This window comes from Coturnix japonica, chromosome 2 (genome assembly GCF_001577835.2).
Source record: "Coturnix japonica isolate 7356 chromosome 2, Coturnix japonica 2.1, whole genome shotgun sequence".
Classification (NCBI taxonomy): domain Eukaryota; kingdom Metazoa; phylum Chordata; class Aves; order Galliformes; family Phasianidae; genus Coturnix; species Coturnix japonica.
In genome coordinates, this window is record NC_029517.1 from 132,735,780 (window position 1) to 132,762,741 (window position 26,962).

The 26,962-nt window shown below is 42.1% G+C and overlaps 1 protein-coding gene across 5 annotated transcripts in view; it reads right to left on the bottom strand.

Annotated features, from left to right (window-relative positions):
- The window catches only part of TSNARE1 (t-SNARE domain containing 1), a 408,620-nt gene extending 382,688 nt beyond the window's left edge, over window positions 1–25,932 (bottom strand). For all 5 annotated transcript variants that reach the window (XM_015856414.2, XM_032442928.1, XM_032442929.1 and 2 more), the window contains exons 1-2: window positions 25,847–25,932; window positions 12,727–12,820 (exon numbers count right to left, since the gene is read on the bottom strand). The gene's annotated coding sequence lies outside the window, so the exon portion shown is untranslated. The remainder of the gene's footprint in view (window positions 1–12,726; window positions 12,821–25,846) is intronic.
- Between the last annotated feature and the right edge of the window lie 1,030 nt (window positions 25,933–26,962).

Here is a 26,962-nt window from a genome sequence, read left to right on the forward strand (position 1 = left end):
GCCAAGACCATAAAGGCTGGGAAATGGCAAAACAAATTTAATTTACTGCTGCTCCACTTCAGGCAATTCCCCTGTTGCTACTTTAACTCGTCAATGAAGAAAAAACAGCAGTATTATGTGTGTATATATATATATGCATACTTTTTTTAAAACTATGCTACGCTGTTGTAGCTGTACAAAAATAAACTTTTTCACTGCAAAAAGACACAAGACCCAGGTATTACCTACGAGGTTTCATAAGATCAAGGAGACAGTTTTTAAAGGCTATCAGAACACCAGTGGCATCAGCACCAACATTAGCCAAGAAAAGTCAGTACCCAGTTTCTACCATGGAAAGACTTTTCTCCCTCTTCAGCTCTGAAGATAAGTCTTATTTTCTAAGGTACACTACTGACATGCTGTCTACGTGGCTGATGGAAATCTGGCTGATGACAAAGGATTATTCAGATCAGCATAGCATCTGCTTTACATGGAAAACAGGGTAACCAAGATGTGCTGAAAACAACCTGGTGTACAGCTAGGAATCAAAGAAAACTGTGCAGAACAGATTGATACTCACAAAAACATTAGGCAACACCCTCTAAGCTGCTCAGCACAGCCAGCTTCACTGAGATGCTGTTTCTTTAGTAATACCAGGAGCCCATGGGCAAGATATCATCCAGGCAGGTTTGCATTCACCATTTTCTGTGATGCTAACGCTTTCAGATTAAATTTAAACCACAGAGGAATTTATACATGGGTGCAACCTTAAAACTTGAGGAGGGAAACCACTTTGTGTCCATTGTTTAGATGCACAAATGGGATGCTGGAGATGGAAGACTTCAACAGATCCAGCTGAGGTCAGGGACAGTCCATCAACATCTGCACAACCTTTGCATCTCACTGTGCTCCCAACACTCTTCTTTCCCCAGTGCTCCATTAATAAGATCAGGGACATCCTTCCCAGCAGTATCAATGCCTTGTCAGCTAAAATTCAAATCAATCAAGTCCTGGAAGCAGACAAAGCAAATAACTCAATCACGATGATCATTTTCACTTACCCTATTGATACATCAGGTCAACCTTGAAATCTCTATTCACATTATCAGCTTTCACAATATTAAGATAATCACGCAGAAGACTGATTAGAAGTTTCTCTTAATTTCAAAGCATAAGAATTACCACATGGGAACACTTTATCTACTTCATTACCCCTCTTTGACTACGGAGCGTGCTTCCTTCCCCAGAAATTAGGACAAGGAACACTGTGTTGAACAAGAAGCACCACAGCCTTTATTTTACCTAAAGTGTATGGATGATGATCTAATTCCTCATGGTTGATTTGGAAAATGATTGAAAATATCCACCTTAACACCATTCACTTCTCTCAGCTCTGCTTTCATGGGGTCATGTGCAGAATATCTCCATGTCTGCACTTTGTTAGGCTGCAAAGTTCTTGTCCTCACAGCCCACTCTCTGTTGTCCATCCATCTACAGACAGTCTTCAAGTCATAGTCATGGAATCATAGAATGGCCTGGGTTGAAAAGGACCACAAAGATCATCTAGTTTCAAACACCCTGCTATCTGTACGGTCACCAACCACTAGACCAGGCTGCCCAGAGCCACATCCAGCCTGGCTTTGAATGCTTCCAGGGATGGGGCATCCACAACCTCCTTGGACAACCTGTTCCAGTGCATCACCACACTCTGTGTGGAAAAACTTCCATCTAAGATCTAACTTAAACCTCCCCTGTGTTAGTTTAATTCCCCCCATCCTATCACTATCCATCATAAGCAGTCACTGTCACATGAAGTCATATCTCAGAAAATACAACAGAAAAAGAAAAGGAAAAAAGAACTAATTTTTATCATCTTAAAGTCAACTGTTCTCCTCCAACCAGCTATTTTTCTTCCTACAACAAATAAAATGCAGCAACATTTTGTTATTTATGGAAATAGATGTTTTCTCCAGCGGGTGCACAGAGGGAAGCAATTTGTATCTAGATTTTAGGTTTATTTAAAGAGAAAGGGGAAAAAAAAAATCTAAGGAGAAACTAATCAAATAGCCCTATTTGGGGAAAAAAAGAACAACAAATATTTTAACTGAAGCTCACCACTCCTGATAGCAACTATCAAGAACGCAGATATAATCATTTATTTATCTCACACGCAGCAAGAAGACTTCTCAAAACAAGAAGAAAAAAATCACAAGGGATGTAGCCCAATGACAATCTTCTCCATTAACTCAAGAACAATGTTCTACTGAATATTTCAAGCGCAATTACACTGTAACAAAATGGCATCATGCCACAAAGTCCTATAAATTATTCTCTCTCAATACTTCCCTTCCAAGCAAATTTGCCAGGAGGCTGAATAAATAAAGTGCTCTGAGATCAAAGGATGAAAGGCGCTGAAGAAACGCTGAGGATCCTTCAAATTACCATGTTTGTTTGAAAGTAGAATAAAATACCTTAGTAGCTGGTGTCACGACTTCCAACTGGGATCTGGCCATTTGGCCAAGCCCACTGCCTGTTATTGGAACTCAGGAATGACTTCTCACTCTAATATATATACATGATAGTCACCTGCAAATAATCGGGAATTACTGTGCCAATGAGATGCTTTCTGCAGAAGAATATAACAGCTATTGTTCTAAACATCAACAGCCCTCTCTCCACGTTGTGATTCCAACACAGCTAATTCTCCTGGCGCTATTTTAGAACTACCAACAGGAGAAAACTCTCCACTGAGTTTCTCTAATGGCAGGGGGGTTGAAACTAAATGATCTTTGAGGTCCTTTCCAACCCAGGCCATTCTATGATTCTATGATGCAGATAAAGCATGGCAAACAGCAGAAAAGCAAGCTGAAAATAGGGTGATACATGAGCTTCAGAAGACTCCAGGTCCCACGGCTATGACAGGGATGCTTCCATCACGAGTCCCAAATGTCTTTCCTCAGGTCATGACTTAAGCATTTAAGGCTCCCAATGCTAATTAACCAACGGCTTGAACATGCAAGTTGACTCTTTCCTCTTAAGCAAATCATTTGTGAAATTTGTTTTCATATTACCAAGAATTAGTAACACCAGTCTCAATAAATGCTAAGTGATGCACCATGGAGAGGAAGTGTTACAACATGCAGGCTCCTTTCACAAAATAAAGCTAACAAAAAGGAACCACACGTCACAACTGGCACCTAAACAGTAACTTCGCCCAAGGCTGATACTCACTTTAAAGCAAGAGGACATATAGGAAAGAAGAGAATAAATGAGGGATTATTATAATGTTATTAGGTAAAATCAGCAGTGTGGTCTCATCAGGAACTTGTTCTTTCTAATAGAGAAGAAGATATAAAGAAGTGAAGATACGAGATGTGCAACAAAATCACTTCCCATCTCTGGTCATGGAGGAAAAGGAATGAGACACCGAAGAGATTAATTCCATTTAGAAAAGAGACTGACACCAAACACAGCAAAGAAACCCTCAGTAAGAAAGTCCAGGGCAGACAGATGTGGAACTTCTTTGTTTCCTCCTGCATATCACCAAGGTCAGTTATCTCTCGTGGAAAAAAAAAAAAAGAAGAAAAAAAATCAGGGTATTCAAGAGATAAGTGATGTTTTTTAAGTAATTAAACTGTAGTACAGAATGTAAAGAGGAAGAACATAAGCCCCCAAAGGAGAGCGAAGGAGATTTACAAGGCCAGCCAACATCGTCATAACTAAGTTGTAACGCTAATGCTCAAGACAGCCTTAATAGTTAATCATTAGGAAACTGGGATAAAAATGTCCCAGTATTTGCCTAGCAGAGCACTACCTTCTCTTCTGCTGAGCAGAACAGTCACAATACAAAAGAGAGATTCTGGAGCTAAATGAACCCAATGTGTTACTAGCCAATACCTAGACTGCTTACAATTAAAGGCACCATTAAGCCTTAAGAAGGCCAGATGCTAATCCATGTCAAAGTTGCACAGCTGAATTTGTTCCAAGAGATATAACACACCTTAAAGGGATATATTTCTATGGAAGCTTTTTTCCGTACTCTACAATCTTAGGGTCATTCAAGATGTTTTTGCATTGTTTTTTTTTAAAAGAAAAGACTTTCCCCAGTCATCTGCCAGCACATTTAAGATGGAGGAATTCCATCTTAAACTCAGATCAGAAACTCATCAACTCAGAAAGAACCAAGATACTAAAAATACTACCATCAAAACGCGTGAGGGTCAGAAAATAAATGCTTAGCTGCCTTCTCAGTATAATGTGGATAGCAAAGTCTATTCTTAAGTATACAGCAAGGCCAATGAGTTTGGAAAAGAGACAGATGGGAGAATACGTAGGAAAGTATGTTCCCGAGTACTTCCACAAATAGGCTACCAAAAGTTGAGATGCTGCCTCACAAGAGATGCAGAAGCCATAGAAGATCAGAAAGAGTACTGCCTACTCCATGGCACCACCTCCAGTTGCCATTTCCTTTAGTTTCCATTATTTGGGAATGAAATGGCCACCCAAGCTCATGGAGTGACAGATAACCAGTTTATCAGCCTTCCCCACCATCAACATGGTGATGATCACCAGAAAGAATTATAGTGGTTGTTCTTCATCAATGGATCATTCTTACTTTCCCACTTATGAGTCCCATTCTTTGGTTACTCCTGTAACACAAATCTCTTATTGGCCAGCTACAGCCTAATTGGGAAACTGGGAAATTTAATTGTGTCAGGAGACGAAAGACCCATCTGCAGGAAATCAGGTATCTTCTGCTCTTCAGAAGATGGAGCACTGAGAGCAGATGAAAATCTTCCTTTTGAGGCTCATGATACAGATGCTGTTGATGGGTTAATGGTTGGAATACATTATTTCAGTGGTCTTTCCAACCTTCATAGTTCTATGAAATATGTAATTCAATTGAACTAGTTAACTGACTATGCAACTGTAATTCAAAATTAAACCTAAATGATCTGCAGCAAAAACTTGCCTTTTTATTTTCAATATTTCTGACATCCAATGCACAGCCTTATTCACAGCCAAGCCAGAGTAAAATTAGTTACTGCCAACACAGCTGGATCCCAACAGCCCTTCTACTAAAGGTCAGTGTAAAAATTAAGGGAGTGACAGAGATTACTAAGAGAAATACAGCAACACAGCTGCACGTTTTCCAACCAAAAGTCATCTCTTAGAGATGGAAATAACCCAGGTGCAGAAGAATGCAACAGTGCGTACGCATGACTGTTTGCATTAGTTCAGCATCTAACCAAATCATAGCTACTCACAGAATCACCACGGTTGGATAAGATCTCCAAGACCACCTAGTCCAACCATTCACATACCACCATTTCCCCACTAAAACATGTCCCTCTGTACAACAACTAAATGCTACTTGAACACCTCCAGAGACTGTGACTCAACCACCGCCCTGGGCAGCTCATTCTAGCACATTCTCTAGGCAATCATTAAAGATTGAACAAGATAGCCTCCAATACCAACCACTGGGGAACATCACTTGTAACCAGTCGCCAGCTGGATTTAACTCAATCCACCACCATAATTACTGCATGTACAATTATTGCGTTATTACAGTGAACCTAAATTGGCATTTCCAGTTGTCAGATGAATAAATCAGCTGACATAAGCACATTTGCCTACAGTTCCTGAAAAGGTAGGTAACAGAGAGGCCCATCCAAGGCTTAGGTAAAGAGGTTCCTCACCAGAAGGTGATGCACACTGAACATGCACCCCACAGCACTGGCATAGCCCCAAGCTGCTGCAGTTCATGAGCAATTGGATAACACTCTCAGATACAGGGTTTGTATTTTGGTTAGTCCTGTGTGGAGCCAGGAATCGGTCTCAGTGATCCTTACAGGTCACCTCTAACTCAGTATATGCTATGACTCCAAGATCCCTGCTCTCATCTCTTACAACACTCCCTCTGCCACAATGACTCTACTCTATATCAACATACATCCATGCATGCTTTGCCACTGCAGCTTCAATTTCCATCCACTTCTCAAATCCCTCACCAAAGTATCCTCCCAGGTACCAGACAAGCAGAAAGCAGCAGATGAATAATCTAAACCTATACACTTACTGACTGGTTGACTGGATGCACTAACTGTTCAACTGAATGATCCCACAAAAAAATAGGTAATTGCTGAATTTCCTCTGTTTTCCTTGTGGACATTGAGATATTAAGCTCTTACGTGCTTCGTGAACAAGTTCACTGATGGTTGGGTGGAGGAGAAAAGCCCAGATCAGTGATCTGTACTCTTCTCTCTGATGTGATTAACTCAGCCAACCTACTAAAGTGGAAAAAGCATAAAGACACCAACAGGAGAAAGCCTTAAAGGAAGTGAGAGACTTCAGACTACCAAAAGATAAATTCTACTTCTGAAAACAACCTAACAGTGTTCATTTGTTCTCACTTTCATACCCTGGACCCACACGCTGTGTTTGTATTTAATTTTCTGGTTCACCAAGTAGAAAAATAACCCATTCCTAAGGCTTCTCTCCTTTTATTCATGCACCTGGTCAGAACCAAGCTGAACATGCTGATATGTCATTAAAGGTTTCAGGTATTCCTAGTTCTGGTTTACATTCACAGTATACCAAAGCATCAATAATGGACATTGTACTCCCCACACCACTGACAATGGCACTGCCCAGAAGAATTTACCTGTGGTTCCATACGCCAACCAAGATCCCATCATACCAACCAAGGTCATGCCACATTCTGATGGCTCACGCTCTCCCTTCAGCTACAGATGCAGGCAAGATTAATCAAACCCACAGAGTTAAAAAAAAATCTTAGGATCATGGAATTATTTCATTTGGAAAGCAGCCCTTAATAAAGGCCATTGAGTCCAACTCCCCTGCAATAAACAGAGACACCTACAGGTACATCAGGGAGCTCAGAGCTCCATCCAGTCTGACCTTGAATGTCTTCACAGATGGGGTATCCACCACCTCTCTAGGCAACCTATGCGAACACCTCACCACCCATAGCATAAAAAATTTCTTCCAGTCATATCCAATCTAAATCTCCCCTCTTTTAGTATGACACCATTTCCCTCTGTCTCATCACAACAAGCCCCACTAAAAAGCCTGTCCCTATTTTTATCATAGCCCCTCTTCAAGTACTAAAACCCTTCTTCATCTCATCTAGCCAAACACCAAGTCTCCTTTTTATTTTTTATTGGTAGAGCTTCATTTTGAATTAATCAGACTATGGAACTGGCTCATCACGCAGACACATGGACGCCAATATTGGCAATAACAGAGGGTTAAGGCAATGGAAGCATTAAAAATAAAAAAAATAAAAAAAACCTACAAAAACTACCCCAAAAAAATTAAATAAATAAAAAAGAAGTCTTGACTTATATTGACTTAAAGTGATGTGAAACGGCTCCTTCAGGCTGCATTCCACGATGCATTAGCCTTGACAAGGGAGGTAAGTTAGGACCTTCCCACACTGCTCCTTCCCTGCCCCACAACACGCTTGGCTCTCCTCTCTCGCTCTCTCTAATACAGCAGCCAGCAGCTCATGCTGTAAATCAGATCAATGAAACATTCAGTTAAAAATAACAGCCAAAACCTCCTCCATTGCAGGAGCGCCTTTAGTATAATAAATGATGAAAGCATGTTGCTAAAAAAAGCAAGCTGAGCCGAGAGAGATTTCTGAAGAGAAGGTGGCAAGAGCAGCACCAAGCCCAGCCAGCAGAAAAGGGACAGACACAGAATCAAAATGAAATCAAACCTCTGGCTGAGGCCCCACACATCCATAGGAGGGAGGAACTGATCCATACTGACCTGCAGCTCAGCAGCGTGTCCCAGATACACAGTAAAACCTTTGTTGTTTCCCACAACTAAACACCAAATGAAATGAGTAATAACCCCACATTAACTGTTCGTTTTCAGTAACCATGATAGTTCAATGTCATGCTCCCACCATGATAGTGCTGTGGGTCAGAATCATTGAATCATTAAGGTTGGGAAAGTTCTCTAAGATCATCTAATCCAACTATCGACCCACCACCATCACAGCTTCTACCTTGCAGTATCTTCTATCCTACAGCTCATACTCAATGACTACCAGCTAGACCTTCAATAGCAGGACATATATTTGTACAGTTCTCCTAATTCTATGTGCAAGTACGAGCTTTCCAATCTGATATTAGTTTTCAGTCTCATCTCCATCATTCCCACAGCATGCTGCTAATACATCTCCATCAGGTTTCTTGCTTCAGCTCACCATGAGGGGTACGGCTCATTATTTTGGGGACAGCTTCCAGTCTTTCAGCTGACTCTTACAAACCATTGCTGTGCCAAGTCCAGACACTGCCAGAATCTGTAGGTACTAAAAGAAAAAAAACATGCACATAATCCACCTCTTGTCTAAAAATGGTCATAAATAGGTAGGTGGATGACAGGAGTAGATGATCATAGAGGTCTTTTCTAACCTTAATGATCCTATGATTCTAACAGCAAACAAGATGTGATATACACCATGTTTTAGTTGACGTGTGACTATGCCAGAGCCAAAGAAAGGTGATTCCAGTCCATAACATTCCTGATTCTCCAAGAAGATGCAAAAAAGAACCTCAGACCCCAAACCTAGAAGGTAGAAAATGTAACACAGCATCAAATTGCTCCATTTGCTTCATATCAAACGTACAGGAGGGAGGTGCTGATGCTGAAGTGATTCTCAGCAATTCAGGCAATCTGTATTGAACTGCCAGGTTTGCACAAACTCTAATGTAGTATTGTGTATCTGGGAGGGAAAGAAACAAGGCACGCTCAGCACCTGCCTCCTCCGAAGCATCCTACTGCTGGAAAATGAAGAGAAAAGAATCTGGGTTTAATGGGGTGTTATTCAGTATAGCACAGCAAGAAACGGATTTGCATCATTTAGTTTTTAACCCTCCAGTAGATTAAATTTAAAAACAAAACAAAACCAAAAAAATCACAAACCTAACAAGATACAACAGCAATTATGAAGAGGGTGGTAAGAAACTGGCACTACATTTATCACGGGAACAGTTGGGGAGTTCCCCTGAACCAGCTCATACCATTGATGAAGGCGTTTCTTTGCACCAGCCTGCTGCAGTACGCAGATAAACCACAGCTGCACTGCGTGCTTAAACTGTGCTTAGATACATAAATCTTAACAAAGTGGCTCTTTATTTTGAGGCAAAACCAGAAAGAATTGTAAGTTGCATTAAAGATCTGCTTTTCCACCCTCTTTCTCAGTCATCCGAAAGATCAATTGAAGCGATTTGGCATAAAAACAGGCAAAGACGAGCGCTCTCCTAAATAAATAAATAAATAGCTTTTAATGTGATTTCCATAGGAGATGAGCAGAGCTGTTTAAAGATTCACAAAGCAAAAAAAAAAAGAAATGAAGAAAAAGTTTAACCATCCATTTAAGAAGGAAATAAAATACTTTCCTGAAGCCTTCCATTGCTTGCAAAGTTTTGAGTGCTCAAATACAGATAGTAGTAACGTGCCACAACGAGCTGATTTGTTTCCTCTAGCACAAGAATACTGTGAGTCCCTCCTCTGCATACACACATTTGATATTTCCATTGCTCTTCTATTTGCAAAGATTGGAACAAGAAATGACAAGACCTGTGGTGATTTTAACACATTCCTTCCCTTCTGAAAAACTCTTGCTCTTCTGGATACCAGGAATCACACAGTCGTGCAACACTGTGAAACCATGGAACAACAGTCTAAGACCTTTGTATGTTGACCACCAATACGACTCACAGGAATAAACCTTGGCACTGCAAAGGTGTCTCTAAGTTTAACTGGTTCCCTATTTACCAAGCTTAATGGGAACTGGAGGGAAGGGTTGAAGGATCATCCCACCAAGCAATCTGAAGACCTACCCCGTGCTTGCTAACATTGGTCCATATGGTTCCTCGCAAGCCATGGTATCATTCCCATCAGAAACATTTCATAGGATCACAGAATTGTTCAAGATGGAAGGGATCCTTAAAGACCAGCTAATCTAACTCGCCCACAGTGAACAGGGACATCTACAGCTACAACAGGGTGCTCAGAACCCCATCCAGCTCGATGAACTTCTCCAGGAATGGAGTATTCATAACCTCAGTGGGCAGCTTGTTCCAGGGCCTCATCACCCTTGCTGCAAAAGACATTTTATTTATATCCAGTCTAAATCTCTCCTCATGTGAAACCATTTCCCCTTATCCTATCACAACAGACTCTGCTGAAGAGTCTGTGCCCTTCTTATAGTCCTATTTTAGATACTGAAAGGCCGCTCTCAGGTCTCCCTGGAGCCTTCTCTTCTCCAGGCTGAAGAGCCCTAGGTCTCTCAGCCTGTCCTCAGAGGGGACAGTTCCATCCCTATAACCCTTTTTGTGGCCCTCCTCTGGACATACTTCAAAAGGTCCATGTCCCTCCTGTACTGAGGGCTCTACTTTTGGAGAGAGCAACAAAGCATTGTACCATCATGCCATGACCAGCACAGAGCATCTCTCCAAGACCAAGTCATTGGGGTTTTGGGGAAGTACCTCTCCTTACTCACAGAGTGGAGTGTTTCAGCATTCTTTCACTTTACTTTGACAATGTCAAGTCATCAGGCTGACTTCCAGCAATGTGCTCAAAAAAGGAAATCCCAGCACTAGGCAAAGCTGTGATAAGAGTACAATAATCTTCATCACACCGGAGTGCAAGACAGCTGGTAGGAAAGAGAAACCACTGCTCTACTCAGTTGAAATAGGGGAAAAATATCTTGCGGTATTAAAAAAAATAATAATAAAATAGAACCCAAATTCAAAAGCTACGAGGTGAGTAATTCATTTGGGCAACACACATTGCCAATATTCTGTGTGAATTGTTTAAGTTGAAGGTTCACAGTTTAATCAGAACCACTGGGAAAAAAACATAAACGGAAACGCTAAGGTCAGAAGTGCACAGTTTATCTTGAGTAAACGAAATAGGTTTCTCAGTTTTGATAGGAGAAAAAAAAAAAGAAAGCCATGCTGCAGTTTGTCCACTGTCCAGTAAGGGGAGTTGGTGCCTAGAGCTTCGAGTCAACCGCGCATATGCAGTTTTGGGTGGAGAAAATGCAAATAAACTATTCTGAGGCACTGACATTTAGACCATGCTGTTAGTTGCCAGAAGATGAGAGAAGCAGATAAGACATATTCAGAAAACCTACTAAGCCAAAGGGCTGGAAAAGGGAAAGGAAACAAGAGAAAATGCAGGAGAAGAAAAGCATGATTTTTCTTGGGAATGGGTCTTTATCTCCCTGTGAGGCTTTATGGAGAGCATGTGAAGGTCATCCATTTGCAAGCAGAAAGGCAAAAGGCAAATGATAACCCAAGCTCCATCTTGATTTGATAAGAAGAGAGAATTCTCAATGCATTTCTGAATGTGATACTCTTATAGCATCACAGAATCACAGAATGGACGAGGCTGGAAGGGATAGTTTGTGATCATCCAATTCCTCCAGCAGCCCCAAGGAGACAGAGGGGAGGGTAACACACCTTGGGGAAGGTGTGGAAGAGCAGCAAGAGGTAATCAAACTACTCCCTAAGTCCCACCGATAGAAACATAAAGAGAGAAAAATAATACAAAAAGCAGTGCTCAAACCCCTTTGCAAGGGGCGGGATTTAATAATATCATATGGAACCTAAAAGAAAATGTCAGCAGTAGGAATTCATTAAGCACTGTATGGAGAAAAACAGCAAAAATCAGTACAGCATCTACACCCATGCTGAGCTCACCAAGGGAAACCAGGCTGCCACTGGCTACAGCATTGCAGAAAGGAGCCCTCAAATGCTTATGTTCCTCTTTGCAGTTAATCTCATTAACCTTGTATTCACTCAGTTGTTAGTGATTACTCAGGACACTAATAGGCATACTTTTCCATACTGTTTACTCAACATTACAAAGCTGTATATGAAATGGGGCTGGAAGAAGCCAATTCTCCCCATGGTATGGAAAACAGAAGCAAAGAAAGAAAATCCTTGTTACAGAAATTTGTTGCAAAGATCATGATTTCCAGAGGAAGAATTAAATGCAAATTATCCAAGTGATTCAGGAAAAATAAAAAAACGTATAAAACCTTTCTTTATATTTCCCCTCATTTCTAAAATGTTTTATGGAGGAGGAACCAACACACACACACACCAAAAAACTCCCAAGATAAGATTGATGCCCTACTATTAAGCTAGAGTAGGTGAAATAACTGTTCTAGCCATGATACAAATTACCACAACGGTATTCCAGGTGGGAAAAACAGATGTAGTTTAAGGAAACTACTTCTGCTGCTAAAAACTCTAAAGGTTTTACAAATACAGCCTGTTACATCCTGAAAAATGAAACTCTCACTGCCCATCTGTTCCTAGCAGTGAGCATCTATTAGCACTCACTTTGGCCAGAAAGCCAACTCAAAGTCAGTGAATGCATGATGAGCACCATCCCAGAGCTTAATGAAGCAGCCAAGTCAGACAAGATCAGCCAAGAAGGGAGGGAAGAAGCTGGATGGAGGTTTTTATTCTCTCCAACATTAACCAATCAAATCAATGAATTTATTCCAGAAGCACAAGTTGCCATCCAGAAGTGAACACCTCCTGAGACCTCTACCGTAACCCATTCCAGAGTCTGGGTCAACAAAATACAGCATCACTGCCAAAGAGTTCAAGAGATATGGAGGAAAACAACCAAACCAAACCACCTGAAACTGCAAGGGCTGTCGGTGAAAGAAAACAACAGATAACTCACCCACGCTTCTATTCTCTTGTGATGTGGAGCCACAGGTTTGACACAAGGCAGCAGCAGCACAACAGACCAAAAGCTTGTTGTCTCAGTGGCTTCTCTGTGTAGGGAAAAGGAAGAAGTGAAAATGAGAAGGGAAAATACATACAGGCTTCTATCTACTTCATATCCTCCCAACCACTCTTTCAACCTCAGTTTCAGAGTGCCATGATGTCTAGTGAGAAACAGACAGAAACAATCTGCAACTTGTGATTCCACATAATCATAGAATCATTAAGACTGGAAAAGGCCTTTAAGAATATCTAGTCCAACCATTAACACATCATCACCACACCCACTAGTTCCCCAAATAAAGTTGTTTCCCTGCTTAGTGATCTCATATTCTATCTACAGCTGTTACATAGGATACATGGGCATTTTACCTATATTTTATATTAGGTAAAATAGGTGATAAGTGGCTGATTAGTTTGGAGTACCACTACGTAGGACTCAGCCTTCAGACCCATCAGAGCCTTCTAATCGCTCCTTGTTACAGGATGGTAGAGAAAGTCAAACTACACGGGATGTCACAAACAGCAGCAAAGGATGCTGAAGGAGATCCCTGACTTGAGATTCCTTACTCTTAGAAGAGCCGCACAATTACTGTTTCCTATTATTTGACAAACAATATCAAGACCCTTAAAAGTCACATCTATGTATATATAGTTTAAGTTAAAATAGAATATCTTGGGCCAGCTTTTGAAGACCGAGTAAATAAGTAAGACCTTTACATTTTATGATGGTTGCTCAGCAACACCTTGTCATGCTACATCACACAGTACCTCTTTCTTGTTATTTCCCTTGGCCAAAGGTCAAAAATCATCTTTCCAAGAGAACAAATAATGATACTCCTAAATCCAGCTATCTCAGGTATAACCCACACCTCCATCCAGGGAATCTTCCAAACAACAAGACATACTGCAATTTCTCAAGGATGCAAGTCTTCACCCTTTGTAATTACTGTATCATGACACAGGAGAGGCTGTGGATGCCCCATCCTTGGAGATGTTCAAGGCCAGGACAGATGGGGCCCTTGGACAACCTGATCTAGTGCCTGACTTAGTGGTTGGCAGCCCTGCTCACAGCAAGGAGTTGGAACTGAATGATCTTTGAGGTCCCTTCCAACCCAAGCTATTGTATGATTCTATGAAGCACAGGTAAACTGAGATGTCAGATTCCTTTGCATAAACCCATCTTCTCCTGTGACATATATGAGAAACCATTAATATGAGGTACTACCCTTTGCATAAACCCATCTTCTCCTGTGACATATATGAGAAACCATTAATATGAGGTACCACATTCCATCCTTCCAAGGTGAGATTCAAGCCCCTCCATGCAGAAAACTTGCCTTTTATCCTTAGTGGCCCAGTTTTACAGAACTATCTCTTGGAATTGCCTTGGGCAGAGAGCCAAGGAAGGATGAAAACTAAGATTGAAATTATCAGTATGTACTACATCATGTACATGGCTTCTCTGCTGAATAATCCATCCTCTCCTTACCTCATCTTCTCACCTCCCCATCCTACGTATTCCACATATCTGTCTCTCTGACTACTGTCATAGAATCATAGAATTTTTTGAGTTCGAAGGGCTCTTACAGGTCATATAGTCCAGCTCCCCTGCAGTGAACAGGAATACTTACATCAGGTTACTTAGAGCCTGGTCCAGCCTGACCTTGAATGTCTGCAAGGACAGGGCATCCATTGTCTCTCTGGGCAACCTGTTCCTGTGCCTTTTATTAGAAGTTTGCTCCTTGGAGGTCTCACATTCAGCTGGGCAGACAAACACAAGAAGGACACTGGCTTTGGTTGGCATCAGGAGGAACAACACTTATGTATAGAGGAATTAACTCTGCCTACCTGAGGCTTTTTTTGAGCCATCGTGTATATAACTCACATGATGACAGTACAGGAATATCACGGTAAAGAACTGGAATGTAAGGGGTGGGTTTTCCCTGTTTCTATGGTTATAAGCAATTTTAATGACCAACCTAAATAAAAAACCTGGAAAAGAGAGAAAGTAGGAAGGAGTGAGGTAGGCGTATAATTTTGATTGACAAGCCATAGCATAACTAGTTAAGACCTGTCAAATGTCTGCTTAAGATCACAAATCCTCAGCACATTGTATGGCAGACAGAATTAGCCTAAATGCACAGCATTACAAAAACGTTTCCTACCCAGCAAGATCACAGTTCATTATTTCAGTTTCCCCTCACTGAGCATCTGATACAACAAATACTAATGAAGTCAGAGAACAGACAAAAAATATATATATCATTTTTACCATTTGTGAGATTTTCAAGTGCTACCATGCTATGACAGCTTAACTTCTTTTCCTAGCCAAAAAAAAAAAATAAGAAAAAATAACATAGAATCACAGAATGGCTTAGGTTGAAAGGGACCTTGAAGATCATCTAAAGATGGAGGTAAATCCAGCTGGTGATTGCCCACTAGCGGTATTCCTAGAGGTCAGTACTGGGGCCTGTCCTGTTCAATATCTTCATGAATGACTGTGGAATGAAACTGGGCATAAGGCAGCATGTGAAAAGCTCTGGAAGATAAAACCAGCTCATGTTTAATGACACTAGGATGCAACAAAGGACTGATGCAAAGAAGACACAAGACACCCATGAGCAAAGCTAGAAATGTATCTTGTCCTTTACTTGCCCAACACTGTTGAGATACAAGCAGGACATGGTGATCTTCAGTTACATATTCATTAGAGTGCTTTAACGATCACTACTTTCTAAGTTTCCATGTGTTTTCTTGTAATGTCTTAAAACACTCTGCTGTTTTATCAAATTCTGCTTCATTTTTAAAAAGGGGAAAAATAAGCAGATAGGATGGGGTTACGAAGAAGGGAAGTCGACTGCTCCTGAGATGCCTGCCAACAGGAACAGCGCTTAAACCATGAAGTTTTGGCAGAGAACACCCTCAAAATTTGATATTTAAAACTCTAATGGTGTTGGAATATATAATTAAAGTAAAAGGACACAAATAAACTATGAGATGATCAACAAAAACTAGTATCAAAGTCGAGAGAACGTTCCCATAAAGTCTCAGCCACCTGGTACATGACAGAAAAAAAAGAAATCTGATTATATATCCACCGAAGATCATCCCTATTTAGGACCTACAACATACAGACCTGTACCTGGGATCATAAAGTCCAACCATCAACTCATCACCACTGTGCCCATGTTCTGCAGTACCACATCTACACACACCCAGGGATGAGGACTCCACCGCTTCCCTGGGCATCCTGTTCCAATGCTCATTGCTTCAAGAAATATATAACAAATTGAACCCATAAATAATGCACAAGCTATTGTGTTCAGGAAGCATTTTGATAACACTCTCAGACATGGGGTTTGAATTTTGGGTGGTCATCTGCAGAGCCAGGAGTTGGACTCCCTGTTTTTGTAGGTCCCTTCCAACTTGGGATATCCCATGTGTCTTCTACCTACTGATTCCAAGACATGGAATAGCTGCCCTTGACCTCCTTCGTCACCACTCTCTGTTCACACAATCACACAGTATTTGCATAACCTACCTCCAACACCACACAGCTGCTCAGCTATGAATATATTTATTACAAACTTATGCTCCGATGTGAATGTAGCTGAGCTTGGTTCGAATACAAAGAAGAAATGGCGCCTGACTCGTGCTGATGGACATGGGATGAGCTTGGACAGACATGAATTAAGAACCACAAAACCACCATTTTAAAACTCCTAGTTTGCAGACATTACAGTTTCCAGTGGTGTCACTATGAACACAGTAATCAGGAAGATATAACAAAAATATATATATCTTACCCACTATTCCTCACTGAGAGGTTTCACACAATCAAGCTATCAGAGAGTAAAAGACAGAAGTCAAAGCAGCACTTAAGCAGTTGGTTTAAGCTAATTTACTATCAGATAATACCTACAAATTTCACAACCATCTCTGCAGACACTGGAGCCAGTTCTTCCCTGGAGAGCACCCAGGAATCACTTGCAAATGAAACACAACTGAATTTACTGCTTCTGCAACCTTGGAAATTCAAGTTACAGAGGTGACGTTACATTTTGTTTCACCAGCACTAATCTATTACCTCTTTAAAGGTGCACACGTTTCACCCTGTTGGCTTCCAACACTGAATTCCTGGCCTTACTAAGATTCAGAATAAATGAGAGGAGTATGCCCTCTGGGTGAAATCCCTAGCTGCAATCTGTATTCAAAACACACTTCTCTGGAGCTTTGCGTGCATTGCCAAACTCGCCTTGAGGTTTGCTCTTGAGATGGCAATTTGCATATCAACGTTTTGCTGCAAAGATTACCCAATGTCCCTGCTATTATTTTAATACTCAGCTGTAGGCGGACCCTCAAGGAGCTCACAGAAGCACACACTAAAAATACCCGCCTTCCTCACCAGCTCCACACATGACCACAGCTAACGCCGGCTCAGATGCAAAGCAAGAACAGTGGTATTCATCCACCTTTTGAGGATATGCTTGGAAGAACCAACGTGCTCAATAAAATGTGCTGAAAACCAGAAAACACCTCCAAAAGGAGGATGAATGCACCTTGTAGCTGGAGGAGGACGACTGCAGGTGGAGTTGGTTTTGCAACAACAGAGCCAGAAGATTCTTATCTGAGCACAGGACATACTTGGGAAAACAAACTGAGAGGTAATAAAGGAGAGCAGGCGAGGGAGGCATCACCAGGGATGTGAATTTAAGATGACTCTGAAAAGCGGAAAGGAAAGAAAGTCGTGCCCAGAATACGAGCAGTGCTGGTTGAATGTGAGCACCGCCTGATTCATGCCCCAAAAGGGAGCTCCTGGTCCCCGCTGGCAGCACTGCACTGATGAAAGCAGGCAAAAAAACAACAATTGAAGGCTTTTCTATGCCCTCCTCCTGCTTGCCCAGCAAAGCCCAGGCTCAGAGGTAGTAATTATTTTTGGCAAGGCATAAACAGGTCCAGGCAATGAAACCAAACAACAGAGTTATTTACGTGATGCACGTCAAAGCCCTGCTACCAAATGAGCAAGTCCAAGGTCACCCCCCGTCTGCTTACAAGAACAACTTTGCAAACTGGTGTGAAGACAGCAAGCAAAATAACCATCATCAGACAGGCCAGGAAGGTAAGAAACGGAAGCACACACACAATAACACCAGAAAAGTTGGCCTCAATCAACTACATGGGCTCTGAGATTACATTCATTGAGCCTTTAAATGACAGTGAAGATCAACTGCTTTTGGACCACATGAGCAATTGAGAAAGAACAGCACCTGAGGTAAAAAGAGGTCAGAGGAATCCCACTTGCATGTAAAATAAGGTTAAAACACACCCACCACCTTATCCTGAAAGCTACCAACTATTTCCAAGGAGTCAATTACCATCTCAACCCATGAATCACCAGAGGTTTCAAGAAGAAACTCCCTTTCAAAAACCATGGCCTTATATTCATGTACACTCTTCTGCTAGCAAAGAAAAGCAGCAAAATCCAAGCCCTCCCAGTCACAGGGAAGTTGCATCCCAAGAAGTCAGCATCTCACGTCAAAAATTAACCACCAAGTAAAAGGCAAAAGCTACTTATGTCTTACATGGGCAACAGGGATGGAAGAAGTCAAGAAGTGCAAGGAAACAGGAGTCAAGTGAGTCAAAGAGAGGCTGCCTTCTGCATCCCATCCTGGAGACATTCAAGGTCAGGCTGCATGGGGCTCTGAGTATCCTTATCTATCTGTAGGTGGCCATGTTCATGGCAGGGGAGTTGAACCAGATGATCTGTAAAGATCTCTTCCAAGTCAAAACAATTCTATGATTTACATTATGTGTTCAAAAGCCTCACAAAAATGATCCAGATGATGATCCAGATGATCCAGCCTTCTTTCCAAGACTAGAATTATACTATATTCTTATCATAAGAATGGGACCAACGCAACTAGACCATGAGAGAAGTGCATACCTGTAACCTGGGAGCCCACAGTTTTGAGATACCTCTACACACTAAAGGGAACAAGCGTGTAGAAAACAGGACAAATATGTATCTCAGAATAATATGCAAAGCAGAAAAGAAGGAAAAAAATACATAGAAGAGAATCTTTATAATTACACTGCCAGTATTTCCATAAGGTGAAAAAAAAAATGTTGAAGTCTTTTCCATTGCTCAGTGTTTGAGGCAAAAGAGAATAAATCCATCCACTCAAAGCTCTAGCGATGATAATCAGAGAGATATTACACTATCTATAAAGGGTCTGTCAATCTGCTTTTTTGGATTCAATAGTGCATCTGTCACAGCATCCCATTTTCCCGTAATCTCACAGCACTGTTTACACCACTCACCAAGATGCATTTGCAAAGGGACCAGTTTTGGCACTTCGCTAAGATAGAAAGCCATTAAATTTGTAGAAAAATGACCCGTATCTAAGAAACTTTCCTGCTCTGTGTGGTCAATGCTTAAAGGGTCTTTTCAAAGTGCACAGCTGATCTCTAAAGCAAATACATCCAAAAGCTTAGGACAGCATTTCCAGGACTCTGACACCCACATTTGGCCACCTACTTGCACATTCAGGCACTTGCAAGGAAGATGAAGAGCCTTAACACTGAGAAACTGAGTTGCTAACATGCTGTTGCTCAACATAACTTTAAGTTCTACAGTTGTTCCTAACTGATCATTAGTAAGAATGGCCTTAGTAAGAGAATATAGTTTTTCTCTGTTGCTAGATATCCAAATAGCTTTACAACCTGTACCTAAGAGGATGGTGAGCATTAGGAAGCTGGGCACACATCCTGGGCTGATCCTGACAGCACCAACACACTGACATGACCACACAGACTGATAGCATGGTGCTCCATTCCCAAGCAAAAAAAAACTCACACAGTATACTTACATATGGGAAATATATATAATTTATCACAGAATCATCAAGGTTGGAAAAGACCTCTAAGATCATCTAGTCCAACCTACCACCAATACTGCCCACTAATCCACGCACTTAAGTATTACATCTACCCTCTCCTTAAACCCCTCCAGGGATGGTGACTCCATCACCTCCTTGGGCAAAATGTTATATAAAGTTTATATAATATTATATATACTTATACATACATAGTTTCTCCTGTTCATTCTCTGAACATCTGCTCCTGGTCAGTGCCAGCAGCAGGATGTTTGATGGGACTGATGTTGGGGTCTCATCACCAGATACAGGCAGGTAAGAGATCTTCTGGCAATATATCAAGCAGACAGAAGACATCAAAACATATGGGAAAGATAAATTGCGCATCCCACTCTTTAGTGGTACAGTGAAACGTGTATAAATCAGGTATTTTCAAAGTTAAGAGGGTCTCAGGAGAGTCTAGGAAGCACACAGTGTCACAAGGGAACATAAATCAATTGCTTTATGGTGAGTAAAAAGGCAAAGCTGCATAAAGGATTAGCTCTTGCTTCATTAGGCTTTGGAGGAAGAAACTCTTCACGACAAAGGCGGTGAGACACTGGAACAGGCTACCCAGAGAAGCTTCAAATGCTCCAACCATAGATGTGTTCAAGGCCAGGCTGGATGAGGCTTCAGCCACCTGGTGTAGTGGAAGATGTCCTTGCCCATAACAAGGCATTGGAACAATATGATCTTTATGGTCCATTCCAATCCAACTCATTCTATAGCTCTACAAACAGCTGAAGATATCCAGGTTCCAGATAAACCTACACCTTAATGCATAGCACAACTCATACAACAACATGAGTATTCTCTTTTGCCACCTGGGAATACACAAGCACAGTTCAGAGTTAATTTCAGGCTGTTGTAGCAATTAACATATTTTTCTTTAATGGTTTCTCATTAATAAAGGTACAAAGAAAAAAAGGTTATTTCATGTGGTCTCTAAGCCAGTCCATAACGGTTTGAACCACTCATCTCAGCTCACAAGACAGACAGAAGGAGGGAGTCAGTCTCTTTTATCTCCGTATTCACAAGGAAATGGAAATCGCCTCAAGTTACATCAGGGGAGGGTTAGATCCTTATCAGGAAGAATTTCTTCAAGGAGTGGGATGCCAAGCACTGGGACATGTTGAACCGTGAAATGGTACAGTCCCCATCCTTAGGGGTATTTAAGAGATGTGTGAATGTAGCACTGACATGATTTAGTAATAGGACTTGGTAGATCAAGTTGATGGTTGGACTTAATCTTGAAGGTCTTGTCCAATCCAGATGATTTTCTATTTCTTAAATCAATGGAGGAATATGAGTCCCTATGCCCAGCTAGTAATGTAATCAAACAATCAGCATCACTCCCTCTCAACATGTTAAGCCCACACTTATTGTAAGCCCCAAAAGAAACAATACTAAAACTGCACCAACTCAACAGCTCACTGACTGCAGGTCCCAGTGCCAGGTGGATGGAAGCATAATAAATAGCAAACAAAGACAAAAAAAAAAATCAATCAATTCAGCATAGTTCTGTTGAGTTCCTGCAGCCTGATCTCACCTTCCCATCGCCAAGCTGATGCACAGCAGTGTTTCTCTTGCCATAGAAGTTAGAGCATAACAAAACCTCCAAGATGGGATAGGAAGAGCCATGTTTGGCGGGTAGGGATGCTGCAAAGCATTTGGTAATAATTCAGCTTTAATGGACTTGCAGTTATTTAGAGTTAGTTGTGGTCACTGGTTATATTGATAAAAAGACCTCTTTTTTTCCCTGAAATTATACACACTGAAAATTTCAATGCTGGTTTATCTGCTGAGGACTACACTCAAGGAGGGAATCTGGATGTTATGTGGCGTTCTCTGAATAACACTGGGGAGGGAAAATTGCTCGCTCACCCTGAAAACGCTTCATTTAAAAACAACAAAACTCTCTATCATCTCCAACCTCTAGCGATGGCACTTGCAACAGCTTTCCTACAGACCAACACTTTTCCCCCTCCTTGAATGTCGCAGATAAAGCTTCATACCTAACAGCCATCAAACTCTGCCCACACTTTCCTCCCGCAAGTTTTACCCAAACTTGAAGCCACCATTGCAATGCTTGCAAACAGACCCCCAAAAAAACTGCTTTTTCTCCTAATTTGAGGGCACGTGAGCACCAGTAGATGCTGACTGTGGTAACAGTCATGAGTTGTCACATGCGAGCAGTAAATGAAAAGGGCTTTCTGGGAGAATTATAAAAGAAAGCGCAAAGAAAGCTAAACAGCATTCATGGCTTTATATATAGACTCTACCACACAGCTCCTCAGCAAGTTGTTCAAATCTTTTTCTTTCCAAAGCATCTATTAAAAAAGTATGAGAGATCCTTCGTATCATATCTGAGACTCATCTCAAACGGCAAACAGAAGTCAATGTGAAATGGGTTAAACTGGACAGTTCCCTTTAAGACATAAGATGTAGGGATAGAGGTTCTTCACAACCTTTTGCTTGGCAGCATTTGCAAGACAAGCAGAAAAATATAGCAGGATTCCTGTTTTGACCATATTCGTTTGGCACAAACACAGTGCGTTATTAAAAAACACAAATAACCTTCCTGACAGCAAAACAACACGTGCTTCCAACCAGAGCTGTAGCATCCATTTCATACATAGTTTTATGGGCACTCAGTAACAACCAATGGGCGTGAGCATCCTTCATCCCCGTAACATCGACCACAAGGAAGGACTCAGTCCTCTGTTTACCCATGGGTCACATCCATCCATCCATGGTACCCATCCAACCACCAGGTCTCAAGCATAGCACCAGATATGGACGCACAAGTCCCTTCTGCTGTTAGCAGCTTCATCCTGATGAATCCAACCCTATGCAAAACACATGCAAAGGATCCTCCTGCCTTCAGGTGTCACAGATTTACACCATTACTTGTGCTGACAGCAACCCTAGAAGATGCACCAAAGCCAAGCAAAAGCCATCTGCCCACTCAATCCAGCTGAAGTATAGAAAGGAAGACAAAAACAGCAAAAGTAAATCAGTTTTCTTTAAAGTTCTTTCAATTATCATAGAGCAGAATGCATTTATGGCACAGGCAGGGAATCAGAAGCATTTATTTTTATCTTGATATTATTTACCCTTTCCCATTTGCTATTTAAATATCCCTGAACTCCCAGAAGAATCAGCAATTCAAAATACCATTTGATATATATTTATAAGCGAGGGGAAGCGCAGACTAATTCATTGACAGCTTGCCTCCTCTTTGCTTTTTTTTCTTTTTTAATTAGATTTTAAGTGGTGTTATATCAATGTGCAAACTTCTGAAGATACTTAAGGATGACTTCGTGCCCCAGAACAGGCATCTTGCTGGCAAGGAATCATAGAATCATTAAGGTTGGAAAAGACCACTGAAATCATCCAGCCCAGTCAACAACCAACCCCACCATACCACTAAACTATACCCCTCAGTGCCACATCTATACATTTCCTCAACACCTCCATGGACTGTGAGTCTATTACCAATGATTAGTGGGCACAGTGGCAGTGGGTTGATGGTTAGACTGGATGATCTCAGTGGTCTTTTCCAACCTTAATGATTCTATGAGTCTGTATAGACCTGCATCATTCACACACTCAATTCTCCACCCACAAATCTGGGCCACTATCCAAGGACAGCACACAGATTTCACTCTCAGCATCATTTGCAATCCTATGCGCAAAGTAAAGGCCAACACCAGGAAGGTGCCAAGGTGCCTCAGGGCATCTCTGCAATCACAAAGCAAGGTGCTTCAGCAACTTATCCTCATCCAAGAGGATGATATCCAAACCATCACGGTCCAGGGTCTCCACCACCCTTCATCAGGAACACGGGAGGCTCAGGCTGGGTATAAGGAAAAAGGTATTCGCCAGAGGTGGTGGTGGTGGGCATGGAACATGCTCCCCAGTGCAGTGGGCACAGCCCAAGGCTGCTGGATTTCAAAGACCATTTAGGCAATCCCCCTCAGAGACATGGTTTGAATTTTGAGTGGTCCTCTGCAGAACCAGGAACTGAACTCAGTGATTCTCACTGGTCCCTTCCAATTTGGGATATTCTGTATTCATATGATTATACAATATTATATGCAATATTAAATGCAAGGCAAAGGCTCCATACCCATAAAGTTTTCTCCAAGCTCCTGCTCTCCTCACTTCACACACAATACAAGAGAAAGCAGGCAGGGAGATGTAACTGAGAAACCAGGATGCACAATTACATTTACACTTGAGCTCAGTGTCTGTAAAGCCACATTAGTGGTGGCTGTGCTTTTTATTTTCAATTGCATCAACAGACACAACCAAAACAGCAAGGGAGGGAGCGGTGGATGTTATTTCCTGCTCACTCGATGTCTGGAGAAAGGGAATCAGTGCGTCATCAGCACCCTGGGAATAGCCAGAGACCAACCTGGAGATGAGTGGAAGAAGCTTATTACACTAAGATTGGTCAGGCACTGGAACAGGTTACCCAGAGAAGTGGTTGATGGCCTATGCCATTCAAGGTCAGGCTAGACAGGGCTCTGAGCAACCTGATGTAGCTGTAGGTGACCCTGTTCCCACTGCAGTGTATAGATGACTTTTAAGGGTCCTTTCCAACTCAAACAACTCCATGATTCTGTTATATGAATAAAGGAGACCATGCAACACCAATGTCTCCCCAATTCTACACAACCCTACATTTCTACCCAGCTCGATAAGCAAAATCTTGGGATTCCAATCCCACAGTGCACATGAGCTATCTTTGCATTTGCAAACAAACAAGTGGCCACTTGTATGGGAGCACAGAACACATGCGAAGACACAGTCTGAGCTGCAAATGTCACAGTGCATTGAAAATACAAACAGTCCAAGCTTTCTCACTGTACATTCCATGCATTTGAGACAGGAGAAAAACACACTTCCAAGCTGCAAAACTTTCTGATGTGCACACAAAGACACTGAAAGAGTTTCCCAAATGCCATCCCATGCAGCTAGGACTAAACTTAACTTCATAAAGTACAAACAACAACAAACAAGGCTCTGTCAAGCTGGCCAAGGACTGCTGCAGAAGTAGTGCTTTCTCTGCTCAATGAGATTTTTATTCCCCTACCTGCATTTTCCCAAAACCATTTTGTTTACAAGTCTGAGGATGACATTTCCATCCTAGCAGCTGATTCATAGCCACATGGGCTGAGAAAGCAAAGAACATCCATGCCCCGAGGCTTCCTAAGATGCACTCTGTTTGCACATGCCTTGGAGACTTGCACCAGTTGAACCCATTGCTGCCACTGAAGCATTCATGCCCTTCTTGGCATATCTCTAAGCAAGGCCAACCTTTTTCTCACTGCTCAGAAATGCACAAACCATGTGCAAGACCAACAAGTCTCTGGTTTGCATATGCACACCATGTGGAAGGTCCTAGAGCTTGCAAACATACAAACCCCATGCAACAGACCCTCCCTTTACACTTGTATGCCCCCATGCAAGGCCAGTCCTCCTCCCAGGCTGCTAACACAAACATAAACTTTATGCAAGGCCAGTGAGTCTCTATTTTACACATGCATGCTGTGTGCAAGGCCAGCCCCTTGCAAGTCAATGAAATGCCAGCAATCCTAATCCTGCAACACCCAAACTCCACGCCACAGATGCTACTTTGGAAGGCAAATCACAAACCTTATTTTCAACATGCAAACCCCATGTCAAGCCATGTCAATCATCAAAGTGATTTGAGCTCCCAAATCACAAGCTCGAACATAAACTGTGAGCAAGGCCAGCAAGTCCACACCTTGCACATGCAGCAAGGCCAGCCCTGCTCCAATATTACAAACACACAAACTCTACACGACAGGCCCCACCTTGCACATAAGGCCAGTCCTCCTCCTAGCTTACAAACACGAGCATTAATCTTTTTGCACAACCAACAGGTCTCCAGCTTTCACATGCACGCCCAGCCTTGCTCCCAGGTTACAAACACACTCCCACACCCCCATGCAAGGCCGAGAACAGCCTTTAACCACACATGCACACCCATTGCAAGGCCAGCACCACTCGCAAACACACCCCTATGCAATACCTTAAACCCAGCACGTCCATTACATTAACCCCCCCCCTAAACCGGCCGCGCGCACACACACGTGTACACGTGCACGCGCAGCGCGCGCACCTCACCTGCCGCCGCGCGCCCGCGCCGCGATGCCGGCACCCAAAACATCACGTGACCGCCGTGCGCGCCACCCCGCCCAGCGGGCACAGCTCCTCCTTAAGTAGCCAATCAGAATGCAGCGTGGCGGCCCCCCCCCATCTCGTTGTCCCGCCCACCGCCCCTCAGAGCTTCCCGCCCTGTCTCCCCTCAGCGGGTTTTACCTCAGAGCTGGCGTCCTAATGTTGCCGTTGTGGCATTAAAGGACATAATATTTCTACTTTATCTTCTATGACAGATCACTTGTTGGCCCAGAAAATAACACCAGCTCATGCTGTACCTGTGGAGGAATTGCTCTTTAGTTTTGCCAAGTGGCAGCAGGTTTACTTTAAGCGAGCTGGAAGTGATTGGCTTTGCAAAAGGGGGTTGTGAAGCAAGGATAAGGCCTTTAAATGACAGTTCGTTTTTACAAGCCAAGGATTTTCATAATAAGGCCTTTAAATGACTATTTTTTGCAGCTGCCTTTTCAGAAATGTAATTCTGCACCAACAACCTTGCCAAAAGAACCACAGAACCACACAGAATTATCAAGGTTGGAAAAGACCTAGAAGATTATCTAGTCCAACCATTACCAATACTTCCTAAAGTATCATATTCCTAAATCATATTCCTCAGCACCACATCCAAGCGTTTCTTGAACACTCCCATGGTCAGTGACTCCACCACCTCCCTGGGCAGTGCATTCCAATGCCTGACTACTCTTTCCGAGAAGTAATACTTCCTAATGTCCAGCCTGAATCTCCCCTGACACAGCTTAAAACCATTCCCTCTAGTTCTATCACTGATTACACAAGAGAAGAGGCCAACCCCCAGCTCACTACAATCCCCCTTCGGGAAGTTATAGAGACCTATAAGGTCTTGCCAAAAGAAGTTTTAAAAGGGCCGAGGGGCCACCTAAGCTTCCATAAACGTAAGGGTTTTACAGCACCAAACCACTATCCGAGCACTTCTTTGATTTCTTGATCTCTTAAGATATATTTTGTTTTCTGAGGACTTCACATGCAATAATTTTGTGTGTATTAAGATCCTTGTTATCACCACTTGCTTATTCATCTGTCATTAATAGTTTTCATAGGATCATTGAA